Source organism: Corvus kubaryi, unplaced genomic scaffold (assembly GCF_017639235.1).
Source record: "Corvus kubaryi isolate FWS band 111438036 unplaced genomic scaffold, C.kubaryi_AGA036_p1.0 37397, whole genome shotgun sequence".
NCBI lineage: Eukaryota > Metazoa > Chordata > Aves > Passeriformes > Corvidae > Corvus > Corvus kubaryi.
The window spans coordinates 18,664,739-18,682,973 of NW_024581136.1; the positions used below are offsets into that span (position 1 = coordinate 18,664,739).

The following is an 18,235-nucleotide window of genomic DNA, read 5'->3' on the forward strand; positions in this document are numbered from 1 at the left end:
TTGCTTATTGGCAGGCATTTGAATATATTAGAAAATGCTTTTCTGGTAATACCCTTCTAGAAGAAATGAAGGAACACCTTATAATTGGTTACTATGAGTTAATTTGAAATTCATCCTGGTGGCTGGAAATTAATTTGGATATGAAAGAAAGTTCATAGAAAGTTGCTGTTTGTTTAACCATGTAAAATAAAAAGAGTGAGGATACAGTGAGTTAATATAGACAAGAATAATTATTTTCATATTTTCATGTTTTCAGTGAATGAAAGGAATTAACGAAATGTTAAATAATATCTAAATACAACACAGAGTAGCTCTAAAACAGCCAGGCTGGATTATTTAAATTCACTATAAACAGCACTTCACTGCATGATTAGTCCCTCTGAAAGCTACAGAAATGGAGGATTAATGTCCAGCAATGAGATGGTCAAAATTCAGGTCCTCAGACCCTTTGAGGAAGAGCCCCCTGGATTTCAGAAGCCTGGGTTTGGTGGTTTGGGCACACCTGGTCACCAGGTGATGGCTGGAGGTGGAGAGAGATTTCTCTCACTGGAATAAAAATCAGTGAGTGGAATTACAGCTTCATCTGCTGCTTTTTGTATGATAAGGAATGGACAGGAGGTGTTCTCAAGCTATGTAAATTAAAATAATGGAGAGAATTGGGTGTCTGAGAGTGGATTTATCAGAAACTCCTGGTTGAGCTCACCCCAGTCACCGCAGAGTGAAGGAGAGAGATGTCTCTTCATGGTCTGCAAGCCCTGAGCTGGGTGGGCTTTGGGCAAACAGGCACTTCGAGTCTACCTTTGACAAGCACAATTTCAAAGTGATCCAGACATGGAAGAGTTGTTGATGTCTTTGTGTGGAATTAGCTTTAAACAGAGGGAGCGAGGGAATAAAAAGGAAAAGAAGATAAAGTCAGAAAAAAAATCTCAGTATGGGAGCTGACAGATATTTGGATTTTAGTAAATTATTTGACAGTGCCTCATGAAATATTAATTGAAAAATTAATGCAAGTCATCTTGGCTGCAGACAATGGTGTGTGGGTTGGATATAGGCTAAAGCACAAATTAAAAAAATGCTGATAAACACCTGGTAACAAGATGGGTGGAAATGTCCAGTGGGGTAACACACACTGATTGTTAATCTGAGTTTATATCTTCATTAATGGCTTAGAAAAAAGACATAATCAAGATCTTAATTAAATACACAGATTATGCTCATCCTAGAAAGTTTGGAATGTCAAAAAGGAGAGGGAGATAAAAAAGGATTGATAGGACAGATGGATAAAACATGGCTAAAATAGATTTGTCAAGGGAATAAAATTATTCTACTGCAAACACAAAACCAGCATAAACCAGAGCAACTCAAAAGATGAACAATGGTTTATCTTTTAGGGAATGGAACAGTGGCAATGGATAAAAGGGCTGGAGGATGCTACAAGAATTACAAAAAGTAAAATGAAAGTTCAGGATCTAGTGTCCTCTGCATCCAATGGAAGTTCAGCCATGGACTTCAAAGGATTTTGGGCATGGCTGGCAGTCCCAAAGCAGGGATTATCTGCAACCTTGTTCTGGCCACTGCATGCAACTCTAAGAGATGCTCTCCCAGCAAGATGTGAAATTGGCAGCAAATTAGAGAGGAGACAATGAAAAATGAAGGGGTTTTGTGAGAATTGAAGTGGGAAGAAAAATGAAGAGAATTAAGTGGTTATAATTTGGCCAAATACCGAATAAGCAGGAACACAACAACAGCCTTCAAATGTCTGAGGACATAAGCCTGTGTAAAGGATAATGATTATTCACTCTGTTACATGGCAGAACGATTTTAACAGGTGAAGGGAATACATTATGAGGGAAGAAAGACATTTGATGTGAATACCAGGAAATGCTGCATGTTAAACTGTTGAAGGATAGAGGAGATGGAAGTCCTGTGGTCTGGGATTTCTGAAACTCCGACTGAATGCCAGCTATTGAAATGCAGAGAGGAATCTTTTCAATTCCCCAGGACACCAGGAAATACATCTGCCTCAAAAAGATTAGGATCTTCTCCTGGCCTCTTCCTGTGCAAACTCCATATGTTTTAAAGCCCACACCAGGAGATGCAGAAATATCAGAGGATAAATTGTTCTTAATAGGGAATAAACACTCCTCAGACCTTCTGATTGTGTGATCTCCCCTCTGCTCCCACCCGTGTCTGACTGAGATCACAGCCTTTTCTCAAAGGTGGTACCCAAATCAATATCTTCAAACTGCTTTGGTCTACTCAGGCAAAAAAAACCCCTTTACTGGGGTGGGAAATGGGGATATTTGTAGCAGTAACCCAAAGATTTATTAGGAGAGGACATTTTTTATCTTAATTTGTCCCAGACTACTCTTTTCTTCTGCTAGAAATACTGTCTAGAGGTGGTGTAAGGCTTCTTTTCTGGAGTTTTTCTTCTCTGGCCTTCATTTTTTTCTTAGATCTTTAGATCCTAAAATTACTGACAACACTAAAGACCATTAGTAAATTTGCCTATTCGCATGTGCCCACTCATTCACATAGCAAAGAGTTTGACTAAAAATATGAATCAAAGAGAAAAATATAAAAATCTGACTTTTATTCCATCATGCAGTCCATGATAGGGGAGAGAGCTATTTCTATCCAGCAATTCCTGCCTTTTTCCACCCCCTGCCTTTTGGTTCCCAGCTCTCCACCAAACGTAGGAAGCAAAGACAAATTTCAGATGAGCAACAAGGAAGGTTTTTTCTTCCCTTTCAGTGTGCAAAAGGCAATTTTAAATAGAGCTAAATATTTGTAAACATGGGAAATGCCAGCTCTTACTTGGTGTAAATGATCCCAAATTGGTTCATTTTGATTCCAGCATGGCTGTTTACACTGGTGGAGGGTCCATACCCTGGGATTTTGCAGTGTGTGTTAAATTACAGGACTTCACTCACTTTAGTACCAGTTTTAATGATCAGTACTAAGCTTAGGCAACATTAAATCAGTTGTTAGGCTTTAGACACTGCTACAGTCTATGGTAGAACACATTGAAAAATACTTTTTGGCCATTTCTGTCTTGAGTTGATACTAATGCACAATGAATTGTGGATTAAGGAGAGACTAGGGAAGGTTTTCCATGTCTAAGTGTAAATCAATGTACTTTACCACAGCAAAACACGTTTTGTACATCTGCAATGCCATAAATTTATGCCTGGAAAATCAACATGTCCTGCACTGCAGAAATGAGAGATGGGAAGCTGAATATTCAGTGTCAGTACAATGCTGCAGGGAAGGCAAGGACACAACACCTGAAGGCAAAAGCAGGACAGGAAGGAGGTGGCATCTGTCCACAGAGCATTGCTGAGACCTTCACTGGAACAGTCTGTTTAATTCTGCAGCCTCATTTCCAGGCTGATACTGAAAATAGAAAATATTCTGAAAAAGGAAGGTGGGATGCCTGGAAAAGATATTTTATGGAGAGAAAGTTATGAAGCTGAATGAATTTGGTTTATATGAGTGCGGTTTGGGATGACTCTCTGGAAGCCAGGGAAGCACTGGTGTGAGATATCATGTAATAATAAGTTATTAAAAGCAGTAACTCTTCTGATCCTTACACAGACTCTGAGAGCAGCACTGGCATCGATGGAGCCCCACAGTTCTGGGAGTCAGAGTTCATAGTGGGGGCTTATCCTCAGTAAATTCAATCCCTGCTCTGATTTGCACTTGCCTGAAAAGACACTCAGGATCAGTCCCAATTCAGACTCAAGTTAAATTCAGTTTTGGATATATGCACAAATTATAAATACCTGGAAAGAAACTGATTAAGGATTAAGGCTGGTTAAATAAAGAATTAACTCAAAATTAAAGGGAAAACAATACATAAACCATAGACTGTAAAATGCCCTGACATTCTTGAAAATCGAGATTCTGTATTTCTGTACACATGTATTATGAACTTAAAAGCATGAATGTGTTTTATTCCTTGCCAGGTTTGTTCCTCTGCTTGGAAAACATTTATTCTGCTTCTTGTTTACACAGAATTCAGAATTAATGTTGCTGTTCTGGTTGAGCAAAAACAACCTTGACTTGTATTAGGCATCATTTTATCATGCCAAGATTTCTTGTGTAAAAACATAACACGAGCAGAGTTCTCAGAATTAAGCTGGTTAATTATTACTATATAAACAGGTCAAGGATCAAGAGAGACAGTAAATTCTTGTGAAGTGTGTGTAGATTGTATTTCCAAATTACAATACTGAAAGCCAGAGCTGTCTTAATGTGCACAGAAAAGGTCTGATATCCAGAGGTGAAATATTGTGGTCTCAGGGAACATTTTTCACACACTAATAATCAAAATTAAAATGCCAGTAGTTACTTATATAAAATAATGCACTGTTGCCATTAGTCAAGTATTTATTAGGTGCAATAATATTCACTGAAAAATTACATAATCCAAGCCACATTTTCTTATGTACTGTAGAAACAAACAGAAACTCCATCTGCAAGACTCCAGTCTGGTTTCCTGATGAGTTTTTCAACCTAAACCCCATTTCCCTGGTTCAGCTTTCCTCCCAGGGCCTGCTCAGACACTGCTCTCATCACCTTCCCCCAGGATTCCCACAGAGGAGATTTCTTTGGGGTCCCTTTATCTCTTTGCAGCATCACCCCACTAAAAACTGAATGTGCAGCTGTAACTTTACATTTTAAACAGACACCTTTCACTAAAAAAGCCCTGCCGGGGTGTTTTACACCTGAGCAGGGTGCTGTGAGCAGGGCATGGAATGTGGGACACAGCAGAGACTGAGCAGAGAAACCTGGCTCAGATGCAACAGGGGAAAGACTTTTCCACTGTAACTGGGTGGGGTGGGAGCTCCCAGAACAACAGGTGGCAATGAGGGTCGGGCAGCACAGATTTCAAACTGGAAAAGCAGCTGGTAGCAACTGGGAAACCCACCGAGGTCCCAGCACCCCCTCATAGTCTTCCACACCACTATCAGCACAGCTCCTGCTGTTACCAGTTAATCATTAGCAATCCCCTAACGAGCTAATTATGGTGTTGGAGTGGCTCTGCCCTTTGCTGCTGCTGCTGCTGCCAACACCAGTTTGTGGTTTACCACTGAACAAATCACAAAATCCCAGAATGGTTTGGGTGGGAAAGGACCTTGAATTCTCTCCCATTCCACCCCTGCCATGGGCAGGGACACCTTCCACTGTCCCAGGCTGCTCCAAGCCCTGTCCAACCCGGACTTGGACATTTCCTGAGTGTAACCCCTCTCTTCAGCTTTGGCCACGGTCACCTTTGAACCTTTTAAGACACTTAAAGTTTCATTTCATGGAATTAAGGGCATAATAACAGCACACTCCTTAGGCTGGGAATGGTCACGTAAGCAGCTGGAACCAGACAAGGGTTACGTCCTGCTGAGGTTCCTTGGGTTGTTCTAGATGGCCAAAATCCAGGACTAAATAAATGGCTCAGACTCCAGATTTTGTAAATACACACAGGACTGAAAATACAGTCGAGTGACAACATGAGAGTGACAACACTGCAGGTCTGCTGAGAACTGAGCAGTGGAGTTTCTTCAGCTGGAATTCTTTTTCAGACATTTTCTTTCTGGAGGTTTTTTATTCAATTATTTTGCTCACAGAAAACAGTATTACTAAAAAGCCCCAAACAACTACTTTCTTTTTTTTCTTTTTAGTGAGAAAATGGAACATAGAAAATAAAGTAGTTCAATGCTCCAGCAGCTCCCTGAGCAGAGCCAGGCCTTTCTAACTGAGCTGATGTCCCACACTTGGACAGCCAAGCAACACCAGACATGAGAACTGAATAACTGAGTTATCCTAGATGTTAAGGCTTCTTTGTCTCTAATAAAAGCAATGTAGAATCTAAATTCCATTCGACTGACACGTCAACCCCGTGAACTAAGACTCCAAACAGTTTTATAAAACAATTAAATCAACATGTATGTACTTTGTTGGGACCTTGAAAATGATTTCAAAACTAATAAAGAACTCTATCAGTAACTACAAAAAATCTGCAATAACAGGGAAAGGTCTCAGCAAAGTGGGAAAAGCACAGATGTGTAAACACAGCTGAGCAGAAATGTGTGTGTGGTTCATTCACTTGTTTGCCAAAGTGTCATTAGTTCAGTACATTATTTACAGATAAAAAATAGCATATCCTTGCAGTCATGTGGTGCTGCTGGCTCCTTAGCCTCCCACTTATCTGACAGGGTAACCAGCAATTCTGGGCATAAATAATTTGGCCACTTTGGTAGTCAGCTCTTGGCCCAGGAAAACTCTTTTATCCAAAGAAAGAAGCAGCCAGACGGGAAAATCAGCTGTCAAGGTTGGTCTTTTTCTGCTTCCTTTTCAAATCTGAGAGTGCTGAAAGTGGGAGAGGTGGAAGTGCTGATGTGATCAGACAGGCAGGTTACAGTAAATAAACAAAGCCCCACTGTCCCCCCCCCACCCCAGATTTCTGGGTTAATTTGATGCCACGGCTCTGACATTTCAGTGGGCACAGGATGAGAGCAGCGCAGCTGGAGGGGCTCCGGTGCCTCCGTGGTGTCCTTCAGTCCTGAACTCTGGACTGTCCCCTCGTTGGTCCCGCAGGCATTGTGGCTGGCACCTGACCAGAGCAGCTGGAGGGTGTTCAGAGCTGCAGCCAGCCACAAGAATCTGGGAAAACCATGGAATTGCACCCAGAGCCTGGAGCAGGTGCTGCACAAGTCTGGCCCTGGGTTTGGGCTGCACACGGGGCAGGGATTAAAGGTGTCAAGCAGGAAGCTGGGAGTTCCTCCTCTGTGGGAACCCCAAAGGACAATTAACTGATTGCTGATGGGGAGAAATGTCGTGGTGTTGGTCCTTTCCATATGCAAAATAAAGAAAGGAGTCCTAGAAAGGTTTGGGTTGGAAAGGACCTTGAAGATCATCTCTGCTGTGGGCAGGGGTGACACCACCTGGGTCAGGTTGCTCAGGGAATGCTCTGGAGAATGGATAAGCACTTAAATGTATTGCAGTACTCTACAGTTCTGTTTTACTGCTGAGAAATCTCACCTTAGACACAGAAAGGACATATAAATATTAGGGGACAATGGAAGACTCTACAAAATGTACAGGCACAGGGAAACGCAAGGGGATGGTTTGCACCTGGCTTATGTGGGGTCACCGCTGTGCAAAGGGGACTGGAGTAGGAACAAGCAGGGCTGCAGGGGAGGAAAAGACATCATCTAAATCTATTGTGGTCAAAAACCCCAATGTCAGCCTTAAAACTGCAGAGGAATATTGGAGGGACAATTAGCATTAGGTGGTGTAAAGTAACAAGATGATGGAACTGCACATATTCTTCTCTCTTTAAAGTGTTAGCAGGACATCGAGGTGGAATTGAAATATTTTGAATGTCAGTTGCTTGGTCCCACTGGGAGTTTCCCAATCACCACAAATCCAGCCATAATCAATGCACTCACACCTGTGCTGCAGTCTGCAGCTCCTTCTCTCTGCTGGTCCCCCTCTCAGGTGTCTCTGCAAGGTGTGTTACAAACACCAGAAACGGAGCTCGCCCTTCTGAGCTCACCTGCTGCTCCTCCAGGGCACAGAGTGGTGGCCAGAGAGTTGATTCTTCAAAAGTGTTTTCCTTTGTGCCACAGTCGTGCCATGAGATCACCAAAGCCCGGGTACTGAGATTTGCCATCACTCCATGGTGCTGTTCCAACCTGCTCGCTGCTTCTGCTGGGGAGGCTCTGAGATTGCAGGGCTGGGGAAGCTCCTCGGAGGCTCTTTGCAGATAATCCTTGGTCACAGCTCAGCAAGGCCCTGCTGATAACCCAGAGCTTTCTTTCACAGTTAAAAATTCCAGTTAGTAATGTAACCTGCCTGATAGCCCCGAGGAACGTCTCTTCCTTCTTCTCCAGCTTCCTCAGGGCACAAAAACTGCGCTCAGCTTTTCTCATTTCCCTTTTCTCTGCCAGTGACCCCAAGAGCACCTGCAGCCGGCAGGGCTGGCACAATTAAGTTAATCATTACCTGCTGCAGCTGTGGGGTCGATGCTCCAGGTAACTCAGCTGATTAACACTTGTGATCCTGCAGTGCTGGTTTCTCAAATCTTTGCATTCTTCCTCCTGGGATTAATCCCACTTTGTGGATTTGTGCTTAGGTCTTCGGATCCTGGAGAAGCCAGGCTGCTCCAGAGCTCCTCATCTTCTCGCTCTTTGCAAAAACACTTTTCCATAAGCAGCACTCTTGTTTTACTGAGAAATAGCAGCAAATCGTCGCATTTCTAAGAATTCTGAAAAATAAAGTTCCCAGGCTTTCCCAGCTGTAAAAGCCTCAGAAAGGCTTCTCTTCCCTTTCCTACACTCAGTTTCCTCTAGCAGAAGTATGTCTGTTACACAGCAATTTTCTTTCCATGTTTTTAAAGTGGCTGATTTTAATTTGGATGTATTTTCCCCTGCAAATCCTTTCAGTCAATACGGAATTACATAAAGTAGCTTTTTGAAGAGAAATTATATCTGGAGATGTTTCCACTGAGTGTGTCTGTATTTTACACAAATTATTTCTTTTTCTATGTCTTGGTGGCCCTATCATTTTTGATGACCTCTGCTCCACCAGCCTGATCTTAAAGAGATCAAATGAAAATAATGATGTAATATTTTTGATCCATCCACATCAAGAGTGATGCTTTCAAATGGAGACAGGGCGGGAAAAGTTTACTTGGATGATGGGAGGAAAGTAAATGTTTTTTATCCCCCAAAAAGATGAAAATAGGTTGGAATGGCTTAGAAATGTGTTTGCTTCGTAGAAGTTTAACATAAAGAAAGGGAAGAAATTGTAAAATTTAGAATAAAAAGAATTTTGTATAGATTTATCTGGAAAGGGGAATAAAGTTTCTAATCATGAGTGACTGTCAAATGCTCTTCCATAAGGGATCATCAAAACTTCCCAACTGCTAGTCTTGAACAGAAGGTGAATTCTTTGCATGTGCTATGCAAAACCTGAAGTAAAATACAAATATTGACTTCAGTTCTCCATTATTCCCAAAAGGGCAAAAGTACTGTGCAAGCTGGGAAAGCTCCCAAACGCGTTTTTAGGAACATGGGGTGTTTTAGGTGTCCTCCACCAGGCACTATTATTTATAATGCAAAGAAAAATATTCCAGAGTCTCACATATCAATGCAGGCTGCCTCAAGGCAGCTGATTTTCTGGGATCACAACTGCATCAACTGACAATGGAAATTAAACGCTTTGCCTGTGAAATAACACCTACGAGGGAACTTTTTGGCTGAGCATTCATCATATTCAAGATTTTTATCTTGCTTTATGTGCCCAGGATATTTGGGTCACGTTTCTCTGACCACTGTGCCCGTGGCAGCCTGGCAGCTTTCGGGACACTGCACAGCTGAAAGCCTTTTCCTGGTCAAAAAGGAGCAGAACCTCGTATAAAACCGCTTTTACACTTTTCAGAGCTCTCGCTGCCCTGAAGACGTTCCTGTCTTCTCCTTCGGAATGTTTTCCATATTTTCTGTCTTGTGACTGCATTTGAAATCAAGAGAATGTTCAATAACACCAAACTTTTATTTGGGGTTTATTACTTTTTGCCATGAAACACATTAACCATTTTGGGGTGGTTTTGAAGAATAAGCAGACACTTTTACTGCATTGTTTAATTTTTTTTGAACAATCAAACATCCACCTCTGAATCCATTAATATCTCTATTGGTAGACTCATAAATCTTCATCTGGATGAAAGTTCCTCCACTGTTTTCCAGTTGGCTCCATTTGCTGGCTTATTTCCATGCTGAACATCTGCACACATGGGTGGTATCACTCAAACCTTCAAGACAAAGTTTATTTTGGATTTAAAGGATCTTTTTGATGCTGATGCCATTCATTCAGACATAACAGCAACATTTTCCACAGCAGCAACATAGTTCCCAATTTTTTTTTTTTTAATACCTATACAAGGGAAAAATATGTTTTATCTACCTTGCAGAGCTTCAGACTCACAGGATGTTTAAAAGAAAAAAAAAGTCTTTGTTCTGATTTATGAGAAATCACAAGGGATACAGATTCCCCCCTTGGGATATCTCTAATGAAGTGGAACCACATCGAGACTGAGCTCCCTCCTCGTGTGCCCTGATTGTCTGCTGGGTGCTGTTACAAGCTGAGGCACAGCAGCTCGGGAGCCTGAGCTAAAGCAAGCACAAGGATTTATTGCAGTAGGGAAGTGCAGGATATTTGCTGAGTAAGCCAGGACTTCTTGCATTATGCCAGGGATTTAAAGGGACAAAAAACCTGTCTCAGCAGCAAATCTTGGGGCACTCCACATTAACCTCTCTGTATGGCAAGAATTAGATCTTTTTTCTTCTCCTTTGTTTTCCCTATCTCACGAGTACGTTTTACTCCATGGCAGAAATTTACCTTTTTACCCTGCAGTTTTCAAATTTCCCTAACAGGCTTTGAGGATGGATTGGGTCAAAAAACCTTCTAAAACCCACCACTGGATGATCTCTTTAGGTTTGCTTTTATTCTGTGGATCTTCCTGGCAGCACTCAACAGATCTGTGGGGCAAGATTTTGAACCATTCCAAAGGGAGGATGAGGATTTCCCCCTCTTTCCCCACTTTGTCAGTGTTCTGGAGTTTAATATTCACATTCATCAGCTCATCTCAGACTCTAAACTCGACACAGCAGGAGCTGCTTGTCGATAATTTAGACAGGAGGAAATCTGAGAACGTCCAACACATAATTACCCTCTTTCTGAAAGGACAGATTCACATCTCAGTGAAATAGATGGACAGGAGCAGGCTCTGAAGTGCTGCTGTGATTTCCAGTAGCTAAAAATCTGGTTGTATCCTTCAGGAGACTATTTTGGGAGAGAAAACCACTGTGCAGCAGATAATCTGCCACCAAAGTGTGCTCCACAAGCCAGGACAGCCCCAGCTCCCAGCAGGGAGCTGAATAACCTGAGTCGTGTTCCTCATGTTCTAACATCTCCTGATCTGGTGCATTCCCACTGAGGTGCATGAAAGAAAAGGATTCTTCCCCCTTCTTCTTTTCAAGCTGAGCTAAAAGCTTTTTTCCTTGGAGTGCTTTGAGGGAAGGTAGGAGACAGCGTGTGTGGCATCAGTGAGGAGAGCACACAACGTGAGGAAGCCACTCAGCACCAGGGAAAAAGTTCCAGGGTACTTGGGGAAGAGCCCTAAAATCCTCGGGAATATTGAGAGGAGAATAAACAGTCAGATGCTTAGTGATGTAAATTCAACTCAATCCTCCCCAGGTGTGACTCTGGGTGATTTGATCTAAATCTAAAGATTTGGGGCCCTGGTTTGAGTTTGTGTGGTGGGATGGCCTCATCTCTCATGCCACAAACCCATAAAACGGGTTTTATCCAATTACCTGCTTTTCTGAGGGGAAGGATCAGGATCCAGCCTTGAATCTTTGCCAGATTTGCTTTTTCCTTTATCACATGGGAGGCTGGCAGGTGGTGGGTTCAAAAGCAAACTGAAAGGAACAGTTCTTCACGGCTCATGGAATTTTTCACTAATGCAATGGATTTGGCGCCAGATGTTCGGAACACCGAATGTTTACAAGGCTGCAAAAAGTGCTCGGGTGAATTCAAGGAAGAAAAACCTCTGGGTGGCAATAGGAGACAAAAAACATCATCTCTTACTGGGATGCAGGTTTTTGTTGGCTGGAAAGTTTTACTTGTATAATTCTGTGCTTGGCCTGCTCTTCTGCTTTACTTCTGCAAACATCCCCAACATTTGGAGTGAGCCCAGAGGAGGCACCAGGATGATCAGAGGGGTGGAGCAGCTCTGCTGGGAGAGTTGGGATTGTTCAGCCTGGAGAAGAGAAGGCTCTGGGGAGGCTTTGTGTGGCCTTTCAGTATCTGAAGAAGGGCCTAAAATAAGGGTGGAAAGGGAATTTTTGTAAGGACGTGGAGTGACAGGCCAAGGGGGAATGGCTTTAAACCAAGAGCGGGGAGGTTTAGATGGGGTATTGGGAAGGAATTGTTCCCTGGTGGGGTGGGCAGGCCCTGGCACAGGGTGCCCAGAGCAGCTGGGGCTGCCCCTGGATCCCTGGCAGTGCCCAAGGCCAGGCTGGACATTGGGGCTTGGAGCAGCCTGGGACAGTGGGAGGTGTCCCTGCCCATGGCAGGGGTGGCACTGGGTGGGCTTTAAGTTCCCTTCCATCCCAAACCATCCTGACATTCCATGATTCTATTATTTGTTGATTTACCTTTGCTCAGGCTTTGCATGGCCATTCTTGAACATTCTTTATTTAATGAAAACTGTTATTAAGCCTCTGCAATTAACACATCTCTTTAGTCAGACGTCGTGGGAAAGTAATTTTGGGTCACTCCACTGTCTGAGGTGCTCGGTCCTGTAGAAACAAATCAGCTCAGTTTAGCTGTGATTTCCTTAGAAAATGTGCAATGGGAAACCTGAAAAGATTGAATTTGTCTAGAAATTTGCAAGAAAAATAAATAGGGTGGGTACAAACTATTAAAAAACCCACTAATTTTTGGGTGAGCTGTGCAGTGTTTGCATCCTCAGGCTGTGCTGATGGCTGATTTATTTTTAATTATTTTATCTTTATTATTTTAGTTTTATTTTTTAAATACATTTAATTTTACCGTTTATTTTTATTCTTTTTCCTACCTGAATTTCACGGCCAGCAAACACAGCTGGTGGCTTTCAAAGTGAGCCAGAATCCAGGGAAAAATATTGATCTGTAGAATCACAAGCTAGAAATGAGTCAGAGGCAACTGGTTTTCAAGGATTTCAGGGTCTTCCCAGACAAACTGCAGCCAGGAGCTGAGCACAGCTCTGTGGTGATGTGCATTGCTTAAGGGCAACAGCACAACCTGGTGGTTTATGGTTATTCCAATGCATCAGGATCTGCTCAGGAATTTCCCTTCCCCAGAACCCGGCTCGTTGCCTGCACAGAACTGAAGCCTGTGTTCATGAATTCATTTGTAAGATTCCATTTTACCCGAGGTTTTCAGAATAAGTGGAAAAGAGCAGACTGCAAGGGCATAAGCAAAAAAGATAAAGTAACAGGTCCTTCCCAACATACCTGATTCTGAAACCTCAAGGTGCTGGATATGTCTGAATTTTGCTTTCGAGATAATAACTAGAGGGATATAACTGAGAAAAAAAAAATCTTGCAATATGTACGATGCAAAATCCTGAGAAAAAAGAGAAAAAGGACAAAAGGAAAGTGTGAGCAGAAAAAAAAATGGAATTTTGCCTTGCTTTTTCTATTATGCCAAAGCCAAGAAAAGTATATAATGCATTTACATAGACCAAATATTCAGACACCAATAATAATATTTATTCTCTTTCTTGTGTGTCTTCAGGGTATGTGACGTTGGTCAGAGTTTAACTTCTGAGGTGGCAGTGAAATGAAACAGGCGGCAAATGTGCTCAGACCGAATTTTCAAATCTAATTAATTACATTTGCTCTTTTGCTCGCTTGTGAAGCAGGGGCTGTGCGATTGCCAGCAAGGCAGATGTGGGTGCTGAACAAAATAGCTTCCAAACTCCATATTCAGTTCATTTTCTGGTCACATAGGATGGGACAACAGCCACTGACTGTGACTAGAGAGTGTTTCCAGTGCAGTGCTGGCGCTGCTCCTGACACTGCGCAAGGCTTTTTCACGGAATATTCAAATTATAAAATGGTTTGGGTTTGAAGGCACCTTTAATTTCGTGCCTGCCATGGGCAGGGACACCTTCCACCCTCCCAGGTTGCTCCAAACCCCATCCAGCCTGGCCTTGGACACTTCCAGGGACTGGGAGTCTGCAACCTGTGTGGGTGATTCACCTAAACCTGAGACTGCTCAGTCCTGCTTGACTTGATACAAAGAACCTTTGATTTCACCTGTGTGGCCTTGGAGCCATGAACAAAGGGATTTTCAAAGGTTCCTCTCAAGGCACTGAAGGACTCCAGTGCTTTGGGGCAAAAGGCTCATTATTTTTATGCAGTGACTGTTCCTATAGGATTGTCTCCACATGGAAATGCTGAGGTGTCTCATAGCTTCCTCTTTGTCCTTTAGCCCAGTCCATGGCTGAGGAATGACTCACAGTCATTCCCAAGAAAGCACTGGAGTCCGTGTGGAGGTGTGACCCATGCATTTAAACTGATTAAGCGTTCTCTTAAGTTTCAGTTGTGTTATTGTGATCCAATGTGTATGAATTCTGCCAAAATTTGTGAAAATACTCATTATTCTGCTTTGGTTTATTAGAGAGGAAACACACTGTTACATAAATAGGACAAAATACTCTGAGGATCAGTGAGGATATTTCTGAAAAATTGTACAAAGAGCTTTGTAAAAGTGTAGATAGGGAGAAGAGAAAAAAAAAAAAAAAGAATTGTCTTCCTTTCCTTGAGTGCTGAATTGGAGGAGAAAATGATCAAAGACCAAATGCTGCCGTTCACAACCTTTCCCTGGATCCCACTGAAGCACAGGGAGGCGATGCAGTTCCTGAATCCCTCTGGAGCAGGCATGGGAAGGGTGTTGAGCTGTGCCACAGCTAGCCACAACCACGGACAGAAACCAAAGCCCTGAACGAACGCTGTGCCAGCTTCCCACACATCCTGCTTCAGGCTGGAGGAACAGGAGTATTTTTCAGCTCTCTAAAAACCTTTGGTGAGCACAGGGATGTCAGGTCTCCCTGCCTGATGTGCTTTGATCACCCATCAGTTCAGACACTGATCTGTGCTTTGCTCAGGAGCAGCAGGCAGTGTTGCTGCCTGGATGGAGAAGCTCAGATCAGCTGGGTTGAGCTGTCATTGCCACCTGCCCCTCCTGCCATGGGTGCTGGGTGGTCTGTGGCAGCACTGACAGGGTTAATTCTCTACTCTGCTTCCCCTGGCTTCCCAAAGTTATTCCATATTTTCATGCTAGCAGGAAGGATTTGTCAGCAAAAATTTAATGCACTACTGGGGACATCTTCCTATCATGGAATTATTAGGTTGGAAAAGCCCTCCAAGATCCTCGAGTCCAACCATTCCCCCAGCACTGCCAAGGCCACCACTAAACCGTGTCCCAGGGGCCTCATCCACACATTTCCAGGGATGCTTCCATTGCCTTTCACCCTTTCAGTGGAGAAATCTTCCCTGTTATCTCATCAAACCTGCCCTGGGGTCACTCGAGACCTTTCCTCTGCTCCTGTCACTTCTCACCTGGGAGAAGAGACCCACCGCGGTGTGAGCCCCTTTCAGGGACTTGTAGAGAACAAAATCTTGACAAATGGGTGTCAAACAGCCACTCAGACAAAAATCCCAGTTTTCATGCTAGGATAAAAGAAAATTTGCCTTTTTTCCATGCTAAATTGAGGGATCATGGAGAGGGTCTGCACTGTGTTTGTCCCCAAAGTGAAAGCTGCACCAGCACTTGCAGTACACACAGATGGTGAATCATCTTCTACCCAGAGGAGGACAAATTCTGTAGTAAAAATTCACTGTGTTCCCATATTTGTCCACCAAATTGTGTTCTCGTTGCTGTAAATTTTGTATTAAATTATTTAGGTCAGCTTAAATTTGGAAAGCAACAAAACAAGCACCATTTTTTTGCCTCATTTACATGTCTGTGGTTGTTGTAACACAGTTTGCTTCCTAAATTAAAGTGATGCAAGCAGTCTGCCAGGGAAATGAGCAGCAATATTTTTGGTTATATTTTTGAAAAGCTGGTTGTAACTCTCAGTCATTGACCCAAGAATAAGTGGAGAATGAAAATTCAGATTTCTTTCAGCATGCACTGGATCTGTGGATGCTCTGGTTTGAAGTTTCATAATTTTCCTGTGAATTAAGAGCATTTTCAGTCTTTGCTTAATGGTTTAAGCATATCAATATCTGTGATCCTGTGATTAAGGCCTGCCTGAGGGCAGGTATTGTCAGGATCCAGGGGATCATATTAAAAGCCATTAATAGCTGCATCCTGTGCTCTGACATGATGCAATCCAGCAGCTGCCCCGTGCAGAAACTCTCCAGGCATCGTGTCAAAGGGACACAATGCTAATAACTGAGTTAGGGTGGGTTTATGGCACCCTGATGGTGCCAGAGCCCTTCCCGTGCCTTCGGAAAGACTCATCCTCAGGGCCTGCCCTCATCCTACCTCTTGTTTTCATTGCTGGTGAGATTCCAGCTCCTGCCAAAAACTCCAGACCCCATTTCTGGCTGGCTCTGTCCCAGGCAAACACCTCTCTGTCCCTCAGTGCTTCCCATAAACATTTCCACACCGCAGTCTCAGCTCCTATTGCCTGACATTCCTGTGGGGGTACCCTGGATGTGCTGACAAACGATGCTTTGTGGGTTTCTCTGGGTGGGTTCCATCTTTCTGCTCCCACCAGATGCCACGTACCATAAATGGAAAGGCTTTTTCCACTGAGGCTGCTCATAGCTGATCTTCTTTGCATGAATCCGGCCATGGAGTGACCCAGTACAGCTTTCCAAGCAAAAGGTTCTGCTGGTGGAAGCACTGCAGGCCTTCTGCTTCCTCTTTATTTATTTATATTGTTTTTATCTGTATTTTTTCTCCCACTCTGGAGAACCTCTGTGCTGATCCCAAAGACTGAATTCCCATTGCCCATGCACCAGCACAAACCAAATTCCCCGTCCCCAGGCACCCATCACGGCAACACCTGGATCAGCAGTAGCTGAAAATCACTTATGTGGTGACACACTGGGATCGCCTAATCCCAGAAGGACAATGATTTGGGAAGCATGGAAAGAGCTGGATCCATTCACTTACATTCCCTTGGGTCAAACATCTTGGTTCCTGTCTGTTCTGGTATAATTATCCCAGCAACATTTGATAAATTTTACTCCTTGCCCATCTTCTCTGGAATAGCTTCCAGGTTTCTCTATAAAACCCTCAGATTCAGGCCCTTTTCCTATGTCATGCACCAATACTTAATTTTTCTACAGGTTTTTATTGATTGTTTCTTGTGTTAATTTTTTTTTTTTTTTTTGCTGTTTTACGGCTGCTGTTAACATTTGCTGGAGGAATTATTCTATGTAAGGATATCACAGCAGATTTTTTGGCAACAAGAATAGCAACTAAAATTTGGGATGGGAGGGTGTGGAATAAAAGGAGGAGGAGGAGAGGAAAAGCAGCATAGGAGGGTGAGCAAATTGCTTTTCCCTTTTCAGTGGTTAAATCCTAACCACTGGTAAGTGCCCTTTCAGTGGGGAGGGCAGCTATGATATGGGTATAAATGGGCTCAATCAGAAAGGCAACCCCACAGGCACTTCCATTTCTTCATGTGACATTCAAAACTTCTGACGTTTTCAGCAGCTGGTGATGGGATTTACTCTTTTTTCTCTTTTCTTTTGCGTGAACACGAGAATTAAAATCACTTGAAGGCTTTCACCGAGCAAGACCTCACCGTCGAGCTTTGATCCTCCAGGGGCACTGGGAAATAGACTGACAGTCTTTGCCAACCTTATTGATGCTGTGATTCTGTTTTATGGAAGCTGTGCTCCCGCGGGAGAGGCAAGGGAAGGCAATCCCTGTGCAACTCAGCAGCACCCACCCACCCACCTGTGGGCTTTCTCCAGCGTGAGCAGGTTGTTGCTTTGGCAAAAATGAAAGCAAAAATGCAGTTTGTGCCACGAGGTTCCATCTGTGCCTCCTGAATCCATTTCCAGGCCGAGTCATCACTACAGCCTTCATTGGGATTGATTATTGTGCACACAAGATTCACAGCTGTGCTGGTGGCTCCAACTAGAAGCACTGGCAGTTCCTGGGTGGGCTGATCCCAAGTAGTTTTCCTTCCCCAGGGGCTGGCTGCCAGCTCAGGAGCCCAGGAATATTCTGCATAACATCTTATGGTTGCTGCCTGGGGTGACTCCTAGAAAATGTAACCTCTGAATCCCAAGGGCTGACTTCTGCTTACTGTGGAAAATGGATGGAAATGCTGCTTTTATTCAAAATTACCATCAACAAGTCCTTATTTTTTAGTGATATATTGAGAGAAAACATATAAAACTGCAGCTATAAAAGTGGGCTGTTGAAAACAAACCAAAAAGGATGGTGGTGTCCTGAAATGCTGAGTGTCTGAATGCAATCCAGTCTTTCTTATGATCTTGGGCGCATCTTTCAATTGCCCGGGCTCCATGGTCTGACAACTTAAACAGAAAGTCTTTCAGGCCCTGGACTCTCTTCATGCATTTTGTCCTGAACCTGCCTCCAGGCAGAAGGGAGAAAATGAGCAGAGAATCAGAACATTCCTGCAGCCACTAAAACT

The 18,235-nt window shown here is 43.3% G+C and overlaps 1 protein-coding gene and 1 long non-coding RNA gene across 2 annotated transcripts in view; one reads left to right on the forward strand and one right to left on the reverse strand.

Annotated features, from left to right (window-relative positions):
• Positions 1-4,198: 4,198 nt before the first annotated feature.
• LOC121671082 lies at positions 4,199-8,242 on the reverse strand. The gene is made up of 2 exons (XR_006018381.1): positions 7,451-8,242; positions 4,199-6,366 (listed from the first exon to the last, which is right to left on the reverse strand). It is a non-coding gene; the product is annotated as an uncharacterized LOC121671082 (long non-coding RNA).
• Positions 6,205-18,235, forward strand: part of BCHE (butyrylcholinesterase) — a 47,252-nt gene continuing 35,221 nt past the window's right edge. The window contains exon 1 of the mRNA XM_042042319.1: positions 6,205-6,328. The gene's annotated coding sequence lies outside the window, so the exon portion shown is untranslated. The remainder of the gene's footprint in view (positions 6,329-18,235) is intronic.